Here is a 12,382-nt window from a genome sequence, read left to right on the forward strand (position 1 = left end):
AGGTTTTCTTCAAATCCATGCGTCCATCTATCCATCTATTCATTTGTATGACATTTAGCTAAAATATCAAATTTTTAAAAATACATTTTCATGTCAAAGATTTTTGCAATCTGTCAAAATTTCCAGTTACCTGTAACACACAATTGACCATTCGTATGTTAAGTATGCTTAAAATACCTGAATTTTGAATGGGCCATCTATCTCTCCAACTTTGTGCATTGAACCCAAATGAAATTCATTTTGATTCAGAGTTTCTCATTGAGTTATGCCAACATTTCTGTGTGTATGTGTGTGGTCACACAAATCTGCCTTCAGCCTGTTTGTAAACTTGTCCATCTTTTTCCCATAGATATCAATACCTATGCCTATTGGCTTCTGTCTGCCCATGTCTGTGGTCTCAAACATCGAATGAACGTTGGTCAAATTCATGTAGTCGACAATGTGCGTTACAAACGCTTTTCAAAAATGTAATTTACGCACAACATATCTTCCAAGCAGAGAGAAAGAGAGAGACAGAGAGAGATTTGCGTAATTTTGAACTTGCCATTTACCAAGTGTGTTTGTGTATGAGTTTTTTCTGTTTGATTTGTTACTCTGTCTAAAGTCTGAATAAGGATATTGACCAATTTCCCAAATAATCAACATTTGCATGGCATTTTGGCAATCGAAAATGTGCAAATGTCTAAACATAAACAAAACTGCCCCTCTAAGGCAGTGTTTAAGTAAACACACCGTGCATTCATTTCTCATAGGGGAAAATGCATTTGATATGGCTGCACAACAGTTGCCTCCTCAATTTCCCCTCTCATCGCGAAGCTAATTAAAAAGCGCACGCGTGTGATATGCCACGCCAGATGTTAGCCACGTAGATGTCTCGCTTATATGAGCAGTTGCTCCCCCCACATTATCGAGAGTAGGTATAGTAAACATGTTGCAGCCTCGACGACATCAGCCGCAGCACATGCCGCCCCTTGTCGTCGTATTCTAATCTCAACCGCAAACATATTTTAAATTTAGCATAACAGCAGCAGAGGCAGCAGCAAGAGCATCATCAGACAGCAACGAGAGGAGGCTAGCAGCAACTTTATGCTCCTCTAAGGTCGGACATCTTTAGGGACTTTTTCAGCTTTGCTTCGGGGTGTTTGAACTGAGTGAAAACCGAGAACTGAAATGCCTGAGCACGAGCAGGCGGCAGCAGGCATGTTTTGGTTTTGATTTAATTTTTTTTGTCGCCGATGCCCCAGCCGACAAAGCGGCAAAAAAGGTAAACAACAATCATTACACACTATCTTAAGGGGCTTATTCGCTTTGCTTCAAATATTGCCGACCAAGTGAACCATCTCCAGATTGTTCTATTATATGTAGGTTTATTGTAGATATTCCCAGATGATAACAATCAAATTGTTTTTAAGACCGACTAAGTATGATACATTGTAATTACAAATTTTTATATAGATTCATCGTCTAATAATAAAGATCGAATTCCCATTTTATAATTATATTAATTTATTAAATAATATTTTTTTTGACATTAAACCTTTTTGTGATTAGGATAAGGTATATAAACTCTGTCGCAGTTGCCCTGAACTTGTCTGTTGATTTTCAACTTTTCCTTTGGTGACAAAGACCTAAAACAAAAATAATAAAATAAAACAAAAAAGTTCACCAAATTGATGATGAAGTTTGTCACCCAAGAAGAGTGAGTACTTCGGAAAACAAAATATTTTCATAAATCTTAATTTTAAATTTAATATCATAAACCAAATGTGTAACTTTCTCTATTAAATGGCATATTGGTTTAACATTTGAAATATTTTCTATTAATAGAATTTCAATATCGAAACTTGGTGGTGAACATTTTCTTTAATCAAGGGCGTAATCGAGCGGAAATTTTAAAAATATCTTTATTTAAATATTCAAACTATGCCGTTTATTAAAGACAGAAACAATCCTCACATAAATTATTCTCTTATTTGTTGTTTGGCATGCATTCTAAGGAATAGAGTTAAATTTAAAAATTGAAAGCGTTTCTTTCAACTACTGCTACAAAAATCAAAACTTTTCTACCGTAACAAATGTAATTGACATGCCATAACATTTCCTTTTTCTATATTTCATAGTAAAACTTTAGTTAACAAGTACAAGTCACCGAAAATGCATCGCGTTTGTTACTTATTGTCGATTGTCTTGAGCATAACATGCAACGAGCTAAAATATGAGATATATCCAGCAGAAACCAGATATTTTAGCAATTATAACCGCTATTTTCTTTTATCTAAAGTCAAAGGAAATTTCTATTATGCCGACTTTATATGCAAGAGACACGGCCTAATCTTAGCCACGCCACAAACTGCAAAATTGGATCATCACTTATGGAACTTTCTTCAAACCACAAGTATCGGAAAATCTGCGATATATATTAATGGTTATCGTTTACTTAGAACAAATGAGTATTTCTGGTTTCACAACGGTGAAAAAATGAACTACACCAATTTTGCACCTCCTAATTCGCATCAGTTTAATGAAAATAATTGTGTATTTCAAAATAATTATGGAAATTTTTTATGGACCGCTGGGTATTGTCATTATGTTACCTATTTCGTGTGCATGCATCCATTGTATATGAATGAACTTATGGATTAAATTTTTTCAACTTAAGGAATGTCATATCGCCTTGGTCGTGGTTTTCAAAAAGCAAATTGTGAGATGAGATGAAGTGAGTTAATTATATAAAGTGTATTCGTTTTCATTTGCATATGAACCGACCATATTGTTACTAAAAGAATACAACAATGAAAATAAAAAAGCAATTTTAAAATATTTGTAATAGTCTTATTGAAATGTATTTATTTATTAATTATTAACGACTGTTGGCTGAGATGCCGTCATTAATAAAGGCTAATCTTAATTTTAAAAATCCAAATTAAAAATCTATTGCAACTCATTGCAAAAAAAAAAAAAAAAAAACAATAATTTAAGTTCTTCCACCTTACAAGTAAACAGAATTCTGATAAAGTAATTCCATTTAACAATATTTTTTGATCCATTTATCCCCTTATAGCATCTCGAGCAAAAATTTTAAATACTCTCTACGAAATTGGGGTCCAACTTTTCGTTCCACAAAGATTGTCATTTTAATTCAATTCAAATTGACATCATTATTAAACTCTCAAAATTCGACGTATAATAGAAAAATCTTGTAAAACTATGTAAATGAGTAGAGGATAAAATGGGCATATGATTATACTATATACATATAGAAATGTACGTTTGTGAATATATTTAATGCAACATAGGAGCAACGTGAGGTGAAACACTTTTATGGCGTATACATAGACGTATTTTTTTATATATATGTAGTATAAATATTTTATCCTGTTGTTTTTCGTATACTCCGTTTTCATTTTTTATCGCTGAATTGTTTTGTTTGTTCCGTTCGCTTTGGTTTTATACCCTTGCAAAAAGGGTATATTAATTTTGGTCAGAAGTGTGCAACGCATAGAACGAAGCATCTCCGACCATACAAAGTATATATATTCTTGATCAGCACGACGAGACGAGTTCAACTAGCCATGTCCGTCCGTCCGTCTGGATCAACGCAAACTCCTCCTAGACCGTAAGAGCTACAGAGCTGAAATTTTGCACCTAGGCTTGTATATACTGCAGGCGTTGTATATCTCGGATTCAGCCGGATCGGACCACTATATCATATAGCTCCCATACAAACCCCAAAGTCACGAACAGTGACTTTTCTCAATAACTTCGTTATTTTCTATGCTATTATCGTGAAACTTAATATTAGAGAGTTTACTACGCCTATAAGCGACTATGCCAAATTTGATCAAGATCGGGTGACTATATCATATAGCTCCCATACAAACGGCCAAGTCACAAACAGTGACTTTCTCAATAACTTCGTTATTTTCTGAGCTATTGTCGTGAAACTTAATATTAGAGAGTTTACTACGCCTATAAGCGACTATGCCAAATTTGATCAAGATCGGGTGACTATATCATATAGCTCCCATAGGAACGATTGGTCGAAAACAGTGACTTTTGTAAATAACTTCGTTACTTTTAACGCGATTGCTTTTAAATTAAACATTTCTTAATTTAATATATATGTTAATGACTGTGCCGAATTTGATAAAGATCGGGTGACTATATCATATAGCTCCCATAGGAACGATCGGTGGAAAACAGTGACTTTGATCAATATCTTCGTTATTTCCTATGATTGTAGGCCTTTCTTTCTCAAGCTTAAGCCTTTTTAGATAAAACGTTCTTCCACATTGATGGCTAAGAGGTAAGGATAGAGTTACCAAAAAAGTTGCAAGGGTATACAAACTTTGACGCGGTCGAAGTTAGCCCCGGCCCTCTGGTTTTTTTTTCAGTTAAATAAATTGCACTGAAAAGTGCATGAAAAATAGTTAAGTGATTGATTTAGCCTTGTGTTGTGGTATCGTGCTGCTACCCACCTCTCCATGCTCCATTGCAATCAACGAAATTCGTGGAAAACTGCATGGAAAAATTGAGTTTTTTGATTTTTTTTTTCGGGAGTTTCAATCAAGTTGAGCACAAAAATTGAGGGGCATGAATTAACTGGCAGATTTATTAACAATGAAATTCAATCAATTGTTTGGAAAGGGGATAAAGCCTTGCCTGGCCAAGGGAAAGCCAGTCAACCTATATAAGCAAAAGTATATACTTATGAGTCAGGCTATGAGAAACAAATGGTTTTTGACATGCTATAAAGCTTTAGGAAATTAAAACTTTAATTATAATCGTTCAGCCCACAAAACTAGGGAATTTATTTGGAAAAGTTTTTTTTATCACCATTATATTTAACAATCATGATTGTATACATACTGCCCGCACTTTGGCCTAGTCTTTTTATTGTCCTCTCTACAGCAGACAAAGGAAAAGTAGACAAGAAAGTCGTACCAGACTTCCTGGGAAACCGTATCTTCAGCCAACACTCCAAAAAATAAAAGTCTAAAGAATAAAAATCAAAATCGGAATCTGTTGCAGACAACTGTGTTGCAGTTTTTGGCTCTCTGTAACTGTTGAGGTTAAATTGTCCGTGAAGGATTTATTTGCTGGAAATTATGATTTATAAGGTCAGCAGCCATTCACAGACTCACTAACACACATTTACGGACTCTCTTTCTCACACACACACACACAAATGCATCAAATCACAACTAGAATTTTCAACAAATGCCTGTGGGCCACTTTCTTTTATTGTTTTTGGCCATTGACCTCGATTGGGTTAGTGGGCCAATGCCTTCGAGAGGAAAACTGTTGAGAGCAAAAAATTATGAAATTGAATTATGCAATGCTTTTAGCTGCAGGTAAGTTACTAGCTTTCCTTTTGCATTGTTGGCAAAACTCGAATACAAAAAGAGAGACAGAAAACATAAAGGATAGAAGTGAACACAAATGCGTTTAAACGCAAAATTTGCTGCAACCACATAAATGCCGGACATATTTAAAGTGCCATGCTCATTGTCTAAACTCCTAGTACAAAGAAATTTTCGCATAATACTTTGTAAATGAAAATTTAAAATTAAATTTGAACGATTAAACCAAATAAAAAAAAAAAAAAAAACGCCCCTGTCGTTTAATTTATGTATTAATAACAAATCTGTAGAGAATTTATCATATTTCCAAACACAAATTTTAAGTTTACAATTTCCTTACGTAAAGCTCATGAAAAGTGTACTTAAGGAGCAAAAGCTTTGTATCTCCTAAAAGCTTGTGGAAAACAGTCTAGTACCAAAAAATGCTTTTAGAGCAATGGCAAGAAAATTTGAAATGAAAAAAATTTATGGAAACTTTTAGAACATTTTTAAAACTTCGTAAAGTTTTTCAATTCAAAAATATTTTCCTGGTGTCTGAACCAATTTGAATTTGCAAACTTTCTAATAGTAAACAAACTGAAACTTGCTATTAGATACAATAAAAAATTCCCTTTTCCAACATTTATACCAAAATATTTCCCTCATTACAGATTTGCACAAAAAAACTATTCGTATAAATTCTTGTTTTAAGTCGAATGTGGTTCATCTTTATAAGTAAATTGATTTTATAATTAAGTTTTTAGTTTCAAAAATATGTTTTGAAGTAAAAGAAACCATTTAAATAGTAATATTTCTTTTTTTGTTTTCAATTAATTAAAACTTTGGAACAACAAAAAGATATACATATAAGCATAAATATATAACATAATATCCGACAATTCTATTTGCTTTATCTCTATTTCCTGTTCTAAACCAAAGTCTTTTTAATATTTAAGATAATTTAAAACTTCAAGGAGTTGTTTTATTCTACTTCTTTCCCTTTTCGTATATTTTCCCTTTTTTAAATAAAAGTAGTTTGAATATATTGAACAGAGCTGAGACTCTTGGTAATAAATTGATGCTGAATGTTCAGTTGATATTTAAATGAATTGATGTAGTTGCTCTGTCTTGTTTTCAATTAGGTTAACTTTTATTTAAATTTGTAACTTCAGTTTATAAACAAACAAAATTGATTATAACAAATGCTCCTCCCTGTCTGCTTTAAGTATTGGTCGCTTGTATTACCAAATTTAAGATATTTTTAGGATATTTTTAGAAATACTTTTTTACACTCTGCAGACTTACAAAGACAAGAGTTTAGTTTAAACGGTAATTCTCAATCGATCGAAAACGCTAGGGTATAACGGTCAACTTTATTTCAATCTTTTAGTCTTCAAGTTTCAGAGGAAAAACCCAAGTACATTATATATGTACTTATCTTATTCCACAGTAATTTGGCATAGCCTGATAGAAAATCAGCTCCAACTTCAAAGTTCGAAGTCTTTTAGCAACAAGTCAGCCACAATTTTTCGAATAAATGTATCGAAGGGCACTTGAAATTACCTATCTTAACATGATATGTCTTGCCTTGTCTTCCATTTATATTTTCTCCTCCTAAATAAAGGGAAACATTTCTCCTATTTCTCTCTCTATTTGAGGCAATGGGCAATGGGCATGCGTCATTTCCCCGATGACATTTATTGCCAAAAACTATCAATTGGCGCCACTGGGTTGTGGAAAACAAAAACTTCGTCACGAAGCTGCCACACGAACCTACTAAATCTAAACGAATGGATGTTGGCCTGAGCCTGAATTTGGCTGCCTGAAGTGGCGAATTTCCATGTCAGTTCACGTTCGATATTTGTGTTGTTTGGTTACGCTAAACGGTCGCCAATTTTGACCGTGGCCAAGACGAGAAACGAAAGCGTCGCGTTTTTTCACCAATTAAAACTGTGTCCCGCCCCAGCCCCTTTCCACAAGGCACCTTGCTCGGGCATGCAAGTGTGTGTAACTGCGTGTGTGTGAGTGTGTGTGTCCATGTGAGTGGCAGAAAGGCGTGTTTGTGGCCAAGTGTGGAATGAAATTGTTGCATTGACATAAAGCAACGCAGAAAAAACGCCCAACAAAAATATATAAATATATATCAAATCTGACCTACCGAAACACACACTAAAACAGAAGCAAACCGCCAAAGCAGAAAAAAACGAAACAACGAAAAAAGTAAGAATAGAGAAAAGGAAAAGAAAGAAAAGCCGCTACCGGAAATCAGCAAACAGCAGCCAAGTTTAAGTGTGTCCTCGTTGGCCAAGTGTACGAGTATGTGATTCAGTGGCTGTGTGTGCGTGTACGTGTGTGTGTGCGTGTTTGTCTTCTGTATAAAAGTGTTCCATTGTGTCTGTGTGTGTGGTGTGTGGCATACGTCACAGGCGCCACAGCGTCCCAGCCAACATAAGAATAACCCAAAAAAAAAAAAAAAATAAAAGTAAATAGCAACAAAATTAAAAGGCAAGAAAAAAGAAAACGCGGCTTCAATTTAAGCAGAGTGCTTAAAGCAAATCAAACACTACAATCACAAGTCAAGGATCATTGCTAAAATAAGGTAATTAATATTTAGTTTAGATGCTTCATTTTACGCAACTTTGTCACATGAATTGCGAAGCAAAATAAAATGTTCTGATTGAACAATCAACCCATCAGATGTATTCGGGTTTGTTGGCTCTGACGACTGCAAGATTGGATTGGATCGGTTGTTTAGAAACCAGAAATTAGTTGGCCAATTGGCAATATTCTCGATGCTCACATATTCCCCATTATCCTTTTTATCACTCATCATTGACATGAACTGTGCAATTAGTGCATTAATCGGATTGTAATCTGACCTCACAATGAACTCCATGCCAATCATTTGAATTCAATTCATTGAGTGGATTTTCTTTTTGTTTTTCTCCGTTAAACTGCCTTTGTGTCTCTCTCTCTCTCTCTCTCTCTCTCTCCGCGTTATTTACGGCTGATTGAGCTTGTTGACATGGGATTTTGTTTATGGCATTTATGTATGTATATGTATGTACAAATGTCGTCATTTTTTAGTCAGTGTGAGTCAGTTGATATACACAGATTAGCGTCTGAATGCAATTGCATATTTATTATTGATACAACATTAAGACAAAAGAGAAATGCTAAAATCAAGATGAAATTTATAGATCAGTGAATTAGATTTTACAGCATTTGTTATTAAGTTTCCGCATATATCTAATTGTATAATCCTATAATAATTGAATTGAATGGCTCTAGTTATAATGCTATTCGATTTTTATTTCAATGCGTTGAAAGAAAGATTATATTTAAAATGAAGTTATTATCAGCCAATTAAATTCGATTCGAAAATAGTTAAGTTTTATTTTTAGAACCCACAAAACATTAAATTTATTAGAAATCTTTTGAATTGAATTGGATCTAAAAATGAAATAAAAAGTTGTCAAACATCTCTAGTCGGTTTGGAATATTTTTAGCTTGGTTAAGATATTATGACTAATTGAAAAAATATTATTATGGGAAAATTTTTTCCCTTTTACTAAATAGGTTTGAATATTTTGTATTCCGGTGAGCATCGCGGTTTTTAGCCGAATAAAATTTGCCCGTTTGCCATAAATCGAAAGAACATACATAAAACAATGATTAATCAATAATAAAAGAAAGAAAAAACAATAGAGTAGTATTGCTTAAAGTGCGACTAAATTCAAGTTAATCAGCAGCCCACTCGTTCACTCGAACTGGATTTTCGTGTTCCAAAGTTATTAAATCAAATTTTATTATTTCAAAAAGTTGCCTACTCAAAATGGAAATGATAGAGAAAGAGTGTCATTGCCTTTGTTTAAAGAGAAATCTACAAGATGATTATTACATCCTATATTAAATATATTTCCTTTAAGTTGCGCCGTAGAGAAGTTATACACTCCTAACAAGGAAACAAGCCAGAATAAATTAATTACATTAAATCAAAGCTGAAAATTATCACCATGAGTACAGGACAATAGCTATGTACTTGTCCCTGGAGATGAGAGTGAGTGTTGTTCGCTGGACTCGCATGTTTAATTGAATATTTATTTGTGTTTAGAATTAATATGCACACATTAGCACTGGGTCGAAGTTCACGAAACGAAATTCTTTAAGGGCAATGACCAACCAATGTAATTAAGTATTTGGTGGAAATTGCCGGAAGTGCTCACTTCAAGCCGTAGTCCCTTTGCTTAGTTGCTGTGATTAATAATGCCTTAATTGTTGTAAGTATTTCGGAATTTGCACAGAAAACACACAGGCCCCGCGGCGAAGATTTCCTTTTGTTTTTCCTATTATTTTCGGTTGCCGTTTGATTGATTACAACATTTTGTCGCACTAATACCAAAAGCTTGGGCCATAACTCAGATTGGCAAGCAATACTTAATACTGCAGATTAGTTAGTTCCTGCTGGCATCCGTAGGAACTAAATCCGAGCAGGGATGGAGAGAGTGGTAGAAAAGATTGAGGACACAAAAAGCTAGCATTGACGCCACTTGAAAGCTAATCAACAATTAATGAGCAATTAATATGCAATTTTTGGTCTGACTAAGTCGTATCCATGGTAAAGACTGAGGGAGGACACATGTGTGTGTATGTATGTATGTATGTATTTGTGTGAGTTTGTGTAATCAGGCGTCAGTTAAATGCATAAATTAATAAACGCTTACATCGGTTTCGGGTGTCGTCCTGAATTTGGTTTGTCACTCATTAAGCATACGCCATGTGTGGCAGATGGGTAAATGAAATGTCCATGAATCAATTGAATCAACTCTTGGCAAATTGAAAATGGACTGAAGCAAAATGAATTAATTGTAATTATTATTCAGGCAGACACATAACTATAAAGTTATAAATTACAACAGAAAAAAATAACATAAAATTAATACGTTAAGCAAACATAAATTAAAAACTGAGTTCTGTGAAGGAGATTTTTGCAAAAATTAAATTTTTTCGTCCCCCAACGTATTGTTAAAATTATATACATACGCATATATGTATGTATTACATTAAATAGCGAATGCCCTGCCATGATTAATTAATTTTTCTGCATACGAACGTATTGCATTTTTTATGCAAAGACCCAAAAACAAATCGTTGATCTGGCCCTCGATTAAATATATAAAACACACAGAAAAACAAACAAAGGTTTTCATATAATAGCAATTAATTTTTAATGCCGATGTGGCAAAAAAAAAAAAAAAAAAAAAACAGATAACAAAACCAAACTAAAACCAATTCAAAGTTGGTTTAAACGCTTTACTCAACTGAAAGGTCAACTGTTTATATAAGCTTCAAGGCAAATTAAAAGAACATTTGCACAAATAAGTAAATAAATACTTAAAAAAAAACAACAAAAAACAAACAGGAAAGGCTAAATGCTGATAAATATGTTTAAAAAGCACTTTATTTTACTTTAATAGCGACTTTAACTAACATTTTAAGTTCGAAAAGACTCTCTGTTTAGTTTCTATACACACAAAACTCTTCTTTAATTCTGAAGTTACCAAATTTTTTTTTTTTTTAATATAATAGGTTTCAGCCTTCAGCCTTTGCTTCATACTATTTCGCCCTATGCATTACAAATGCGCCATAAACTGTGGCCGATAAGACGGGAAATTACTTGAAGGTTTGCGGTTACTAAAACTAAATGTTAGATGGCAATTGCAATTGGGAATCAAATATATATAGTACGAATAGTAGTAGAAGTAGTCGTAATAGGAGTAAAATATGCCACAATGTACGTGCAGCTAAACATAAAATAATGAAAGTCATAAATCAGAAATATTGCCCTTGTCAAAATGGCAAAAGAATTATATGTGCTAACCACACGCAATGGAAAGTTATAACTAAAACTTTACTAAGCAAATAGTTAAGATTTGATGATGGTAAAATTCGTTCAAATTATTTAACCTGATGATGCAAACAGTCTTTGAACAGTTGACTTGACTTGGCTAAGATATAGTATTTGAAACGAATCAAAACCTACGACATTTGTTTGTCAAATAGAACAGGTTAACTTGTAACAAAATAATTATGTGTAATTAGCACAAGTTTATGTAGTCAGGCACATAATCGATTTTACCCATACTTGAGTTTTCTCTCAACGATTTTCTTCCAATTTTCATAATTACAAGCATACGCCTCAAAGGTCGTATTTACAACAATATTTTCTTGCGTGCCAGCAAGAAAAACAGCAGAAAAAAAAAAACAATAGAAACTTCCAACATGGTCATAATTAAATCAAAATGTAGGCACACAGGCAGAAACAATAGCAACAAACAGCGTAAGTTTGTTTAACAAGAGCAAAAAACTGAAAATTTGATGAAATTGAATCGCCCTCGCTCTTTCACAGTCTAGTCTTCCCTTCTATCCGCTTTCTCTCTTACCTGGGGCATTAATTTTATTGTTTCTCGAATAGCGAGTGATTCGTTCGTCATAATGTTGTTGTTGGTTTTTGTTTTAGTAATAATGATGATGAGGGCAATTAGCAAACTTTCCAAGGCTGGCATGAATACAATAGTCTACTTTTCGGAACAAAACAAGAGTGGGCGTGTCTGTCCCTTGTTGCATGCATATATACAAAGTTGACGCTCTCTATTGTTGTTTTGCAGTTGAAGAGGTAAAATGTGCCATGTAATTGAATATTAATCATACGCCACCCATGCTCACCATAACTCACATGCGCCCCATGGGAGGATGGCACAGGCGGAACGGCCAGGTAACGACAATGTTCAATAAAAAAGTGGCTTGTCGCTCTCTCTCTCTCACTATCACGATTCATTTATGCAACAGCAAAATGGTTTAAAAAAAAAAAAAAACAAGCAAACGAAGAGCAATGACAGCAAGAGCAAGGCAACTTGTGTTCATGCCTGGCTTTTGCCTTCGTGCCTTTTTTTTTTCCTTTACTCATACTTGGCTATAAATAAATTTGCTCATATTTCAGCACATGAACAATAATTAAATTCGTTCATATTGCACATGGG

The 12,382-nt window shown here is 33.8% G+C and overlaps 2 protein-coding genes across 4 annotated transcripts in view; one reads left to right on the forward strand and one right to left on the reverse strand.

Annotated features, from left to right (window-relative positions):
* The window catches only part of Nlg1 (Neuroligin 1), a 234,908-nt gene that overhangs the window by 61,665 nt on the left and 160,861 nt on the right, over nucleotides 1-12,382 (reverse strand). The window lies entirely within an intron of this gene.
* The window catches only part of Nlg3 (Neuroligin 3), a 78,914-nt gene continuing 73,739 nt past the window's right edge, over nucleotides 7,208-12,382 (forward strand). For both annotated transcript variants that reach the window (XM_068299737.1, XM_068299736.1), the window contains exon 1: nucleotides 7,208-7,941. The gene's annotated coding sequence lies outside the window, so the exon portion shown is untranslated. The remainder of the gene's footprint in view (nucleotides 7,942-12,382) is intronic.

The sequence above is a fragment of the Drosophila tropicalis genome, unplaced genomic scaffold, assembly GCF_018151085.1.
Source record: "Drosophila tropicalis isolate 14030-0801.00 unplaced genomic scaffold, ASM1815108v1 contig_878, whole genome shotgun sequence".
Classification (NCBI taxonomy): Eukaryota; Metazoa; Arthropoda; class Insecta; order Diptera; family Drosophilidae; genus Drosophila; species Drosophila tropicalis.